The sequence below is a fragment of the Cucurbita pepo genome, chromosome 14 (assembly GCF_057944985.1).
Source record: "Cucurbita pepo subsp. pepo isolate OVF chromosome 14, ASM5794498v1, whole genome shotgun sequence".
Classification (NCBI taxonomy): Eukaryota; Viridiplantae; Streptophyta; class Magnoliopsida; order Cucurbitales; family Cucurbitaceae; genus Cucurbita; species Cucurbita pepo.
The window spans coordinates 11,155,438-11,161,213 of record NC_141811.1 but is presented as its reverse complement, the minus strand read 5'-3'; the positions used below and the strand labels follow the sequence as shown (position 1 = coordinate 11,161,213).

The window sequence follows — 5,776 nt, the reverse complement described above, 5'->3', positions numbered from 1 at the left end:
ACAATATATAGATATTTCTCTTCTTATATATACTTTATTATAAGGTAAATATATAGATATTTCTCTTCTTACTCAAGTATCTTTTCATTTATTGTTATTTCTGTTTATTACTCTTTTCATATCTTGGTAGATTAAGCAAACATTATTAGTATAACATATAGTTTATTGTTTAGTTTTATAAATGCTTCATTCATATTTAATTTAATGTAATTAACATTCCAAATTACTCAATGCATAAACCAAAATTTATTGTGTCATGTCTCCTATTAACTCACCTAAACTCAATTAGATTCATTAACCACTTCCGTAAAAATTACTATTCTTTTTTAATTTTATCCTATCATCCTTCATGTTTTTGTTTTTTGATATAATTACAAGAATACTCGTAAATTTCGTCTTTACTATACAATATTACTCTTTTGACCTCTCATATTATCCACTATGTGCAATAGTCCAAATCCATCGCTCACAGATATTGTATTCTCTAGAATTCCCGTTAAAGTTTTTAAAATGCGTCTACAAGGAAGAGGTTTTCACACCCTTTATAAAGAATGCTTCGTTCCCCTCTCTAACCCATTCGAGGCCCAGCATCCTTGCTAGCACACCACTCGGTGTCTGGCTCTGAAACCATTTGTAACAGCCCCGAACTAGGAGAGCTTGTCCTCTTTAAACTTTTCATTTCGAGGTTACCCTCAAGGTTTTTAAAACGCATTTACTAGAGAGATGTTTCCACACTCTTTATAAAGAATGTTTCGTTCCCCACTCTAACCGATGTTAGATCTCACGATGCATATTATATTAATAACTAAAATCTTATAAAACTCATATATTAAACATTCACAAGTCACAAGCATCACTGATATCAGTTACAAATATCAAATATTCTTCATTTTCATAATAATCTTAAAAATCGAGTAGATTATAGTTGAGTTGTAATTCTATTTTTTGGCTTGTCGAGCATAGGCTCACCAGCTAGTTTGCACGCCACTGGGCCACTTTCCTTATCCGGTGGGCATACTCTGGGAGCCCCTTAGGCCGGACACCCGCTAGAACTAGTAACCGTCATGGCAGCATTATGCAAAGCATTACGATCGCTATCCTGCCATTGGATGTACGCGTCCGTACCCTCGTGATGGGATAGGGGTATCCCCCCAAATGCATGAGCACACATAATGCATGAGGTCCCAAAACTTTTCCATTTTCATTATCCTTTAATACAACCCCGCTAGCATTATGTATATATCATATCAATTTTCATATCCTTTCAGATATCGTTCATTATTCATATCATATCGTTTCTCATTCTTCAGTTCTGAAATCATCTCAAATCATACATAATTCTAACGGGGTTATATTTCATGCCATTTATCGTGACTTCATGTCATTCATATCATGTTGTATACACACAATTTAAGAGACCTAACATAACGTTCTATGCTTTTAACATAACATTTCATCATATACACATCATACCATGACATATTGCATCACAATGTATCATATCATAAACAAGTCATAACGCAAACACTTCGTAGTCCTATCGTTCTCTAACTTATCATAGCCTTAACGTTCTTATACCTATCACAGACATATCACTACGTGAACGTACCTTAGTCATACAATCACAAGAACGTATCCTAACGTTATCGTTCTATCAATCCTAACGTTATCGTTCTATCAATCTATCACAAACCTATCCCTTTCTACCCGTAACCTAACCACATTCTTCCGTCAATCTCTCTTATCCATATCTCTCCGGTATGTAACCTAACCTTAACGTTTCATGAACGTATTTTACTCCTCTCGTTACATTTTGTTTTGTGCACCCTTCTCGTATCCTATCTCAAACATGTCCTTGAACACATCGTACCGTAATTATTATCATATAATTCACATATTATAACATATACATAACATATAAGAAGCATATCGATCCACAAACAATTCACACATATCAATATATATATGACACGTGCAGAACCACGGGGCACGTGTCAACATCAAATATAACCATGCCGATAGTAAGGCCACTTACCTAGCTAGCTTAAGTCGTTGTCACGAATATATCTTTAATGAAATTTCGATTCCGTCCTTTGAAATCCGAGTCAACCTATGTGAGCACATGACATCAGTTTCAAGTTTGAAATCTACAAAATTATTTATCTAATTTACATTGGTCCATTGTTAAAAGTCTTGAAATGTTATATATCTATAATTATATTTTTATTAAAAAAATCTTATTTTTCATGGTTACTGTTGTATAAAGAAGTAGATACAACTATTTCAAGTTATTCTCGGCTTTACTACTCTCTATATTTACCCTATGTATTTACCTTTCTCTATATATTTAGTTTGTGGTTTTTAATTCCTTAATCTTCTTTTTTTATTTGCTGCATTTTAATTTTGTTCTCATGTATTTCAAAATCTTGTTTTTTTTATCCGCTGCCTTTTAATTCTGTTCTCATGTATTCCAAATTTATCTCTGTTTCCAAATTTTTCCTTACCTAAGTGTTTCCTATTCACAAATTTTGTTGGCCATTCTATTTTTAATCTATTCATTTGGCTACTAATATAAATTTAATCTAATATTACTAATCTGACCTGATTTACTAGAATTAGTATAAACGATTGACATTTAGTTTCTAACTCAAGGCTAAACATTTGTAATAATTCAATCGAGATCTAACAATTGGCTGTGATTTCTAAAAAAAAATAGGATAAAAGAAAATTAAGATTTAATATATACCTTAGATCAGATCTATCTTCAAATCTAATAATTGAACGAAGGTCTAACTATAATTGGCTGTGATTTCTAAAAAAAGTAGGATAAAAGAAAATGAAGATTTAATATATACCTTATTAATTAGATTTATCTTCATTGACAATTATTTTTCTTATTGTTCAGATCTATCTTAACCTAAATTGTAAATCTGACAATCAGTTTTCTTATTGATAAGATCTATCTTCACGTAAATCTGACAATTATTGTTCTTTCGTAAATCTGACAATTATTGTTCTTCCGTTTCTTTTTTGTTGTAGTAACTATTACTTTCGGGTTGAGGAGAGATAATTGTGGGAAGGGATTGAGCAATATAATAGAGAAGTAAAAATTGTAAATATCGGTATTGTACTTCAAGTAGGCGACAACATTGCTCGTATTTACGGTCTTGATGAAGTAATGGCAGGTGAATTAGTCGAATTTGAAGAGGGTACTATAGGCATAGCTCTAAATTTAGAATCAAATAATGTTGGTGTTGTATTAATGAGTGATGGTTTGCTGATACAAGAGGGAAGTTCTGTAAAAGCAACGGAAGAGAAGTGGGAGAAAGGTTGTTTTTTTGTTTATTTATTTATTTATTTATTTATTATTATTTTAACCATTTTTTTATAATTATTTTTATTTTTTTATTTAATTATTTATTATTTTATTTTATTTTTTTGGGCTATTACAATAAAATTGGATATTCTAATATGAACTAAGACATTAATTAAAGAGTGGATGATAATTTGGAGCTTTTATATTTCATTAATGTATTAATCAGGGTCATAAAACATGAAAGTTATAACTCTTTGAATGACTCATCAAATAACCAACAAAATAATTCCTCCATTTTCTCATTGGATGTAAAGTAAAAACGAATTCCATTGTAGAGCCGTATATACTGCACAAAAGATGGTTGTTAAAGCCATCTTCTTTATTCTCTTTGACTCATCGTGATCAATCGAGATAGAGATTTTGAGGTTTCATATATGTCATGAAAGGTGATTTTCATTTTGAGGTTCCACATACATCATACTTGAAGTTAATTTACAAACATGATCGATCTAATTTCTAAAGTGATTCAAATCTCAAAGAAATCTCAAACAAATGTTGATACTCGTTCAACAAGGTGATCTAAATCTTATTTTATTTTTTTCATTCAGAGGAGGAACTTTATAAAGATCGTATTGATTCAAGCACGAATAAATTATTGATTCAAGCACAGGTAAATTAAACGGTATTCCCATAGCAATTGGGATTATGGATTTTAAGTTTATGGAGGGTAGTATGAGATCTGTAGTAGGCAGAAAATCACCCATTTGATCTCGTATGCTATAAATCCAATTGTAAGTGATCTCAATATGGGCTAACTCAACTACTTCACATGAAAAATCAACACAAAACCAAAACCTTATTCCTCTTCATTTATAAATACAACAAAGGAGAACCCTTTGTTCACTCCAAATTTATTCTCTAGGATGTAAAAGAAAACTGCATAATTAAATCTCTTCCTCAAACGATCATCTTTTGTAGAAATAGCTTACGCTCACGAAGAATGCTAAGGACAAATAATAGGGTTTTGTATCCCAGTAACAACCGGTTTCACATTCGAACATTCAGATACAACTGGCCCTTCACGTCTAGTGTAAGTGATATCAATGTTAGATAACTCCACACCTTCACATAGATAATTAGCACTACACAAAAGCTTGACAGCAACTACATTGCCCGCACTACCTCTGATATTCTTGAAACTCACCTTACTTATCTTGATTTTTGATGGAATCTGAAAACATGAAATAAACACCGTTTAATGAAAATGTTTCTAATTAAAATAAAACAAAGAAAATAAAAGATTTCGTAATTCGAGTACCTTCTTGTTACATTTGTTGTATGGACAGTATTCATGATCCAAAATAATTGGATTTTGGACGTTAACCAAAATTATATCTTCATAATGCATATTAGTAACCGTTCCAGTAGCAGGAGAAGTCGGCCCTGTTTTGATTCTTAGGCCATTTGTTGTACCAATTAATGTATAATTTTTGACATAAAGCCCGGCAACGGGTTCTTCAACAAGATATCTTCCCAGACTTCCTACACTTATGTGATGTCCAGGTCCACACGTCACGTTCGTAACTGTTACCTCTCTGCTTCCATCTCCGAGTGAGATACAATCATCACCAGTATCAATAACTGAATTGATGATATTAACTCCAACACAACGACCCATGTGAATTCCATCACTATTAATACTAGTTCCCGGTGCAGTTATAGTCACACGGTTGAAAGTAAGGTTCTTACAACCTAGGATATTGACATGAAAATTCTTACTATCTTTTGACGTTATGTCACTCACAATTGAATCTTTTACAAAGATGAACTTCAAACAACAAAAACGATCATGCATAAGTATAAACTATAAACTATAAATTAAAACTTGTAAATTGTTAATTTAAGCGTTGGAATTCTTGCACAATTAGGATTTTTATGACAATCGTTACTTTCCCAAGCTTTTTGTCCTTGTCCATCAAAAACTCCGCCACCTGACCTGTTAATCAAATTTTGTCGACATATTTGAATTCAATCCAACCATCAGCTGTTATATCTACGGGGCGCCATTATTGTTCCTTGCATGACAATATCAATTGGACTCTTGCATGGGCCAAACAATGTGATTACACGTAAAGTGTAAGTCTGTTTTGGAATAATTAATTTACTTTGTATCAGTGAAGCACAAGCGTCCTTCCATGCATTTGCTAGAATCTGTTTAAAATCTCGAACATAATATTAGCGTTTTCTCATCTAAAAATTGATATATTTGATATTAGTTTTTACTTGAGTTATATCAGCATTAAACGTGGCACCGTACATTGTCACGTCAAACACCCCGTCACTTGATTGAACTTTTCCTATAGAAACGATAGAGTCATCCACTTCATGTTCATACCCATCTGCTTGTTCTTCAACTTTCTAGTTTTTTTTTTTTTTTAATTAAAAGATTGTTTGCGTGAA

General features: G+C 32.1%; 1 pseudogene; it reads right to left on the bottom strand.

The window, feature by feature from the left end:
* Positions 1 to 4,319: 4,319 nt before the first annotated feature.
* Positions 4,320 to 4,994, bottom strand: LOC147789588 (exopolygalacturonase pseudogene; annotated as a pseudogene).
* Between the last annotated feature and the right edge of the window lie 782 nt (positions 4,995 to 5,776).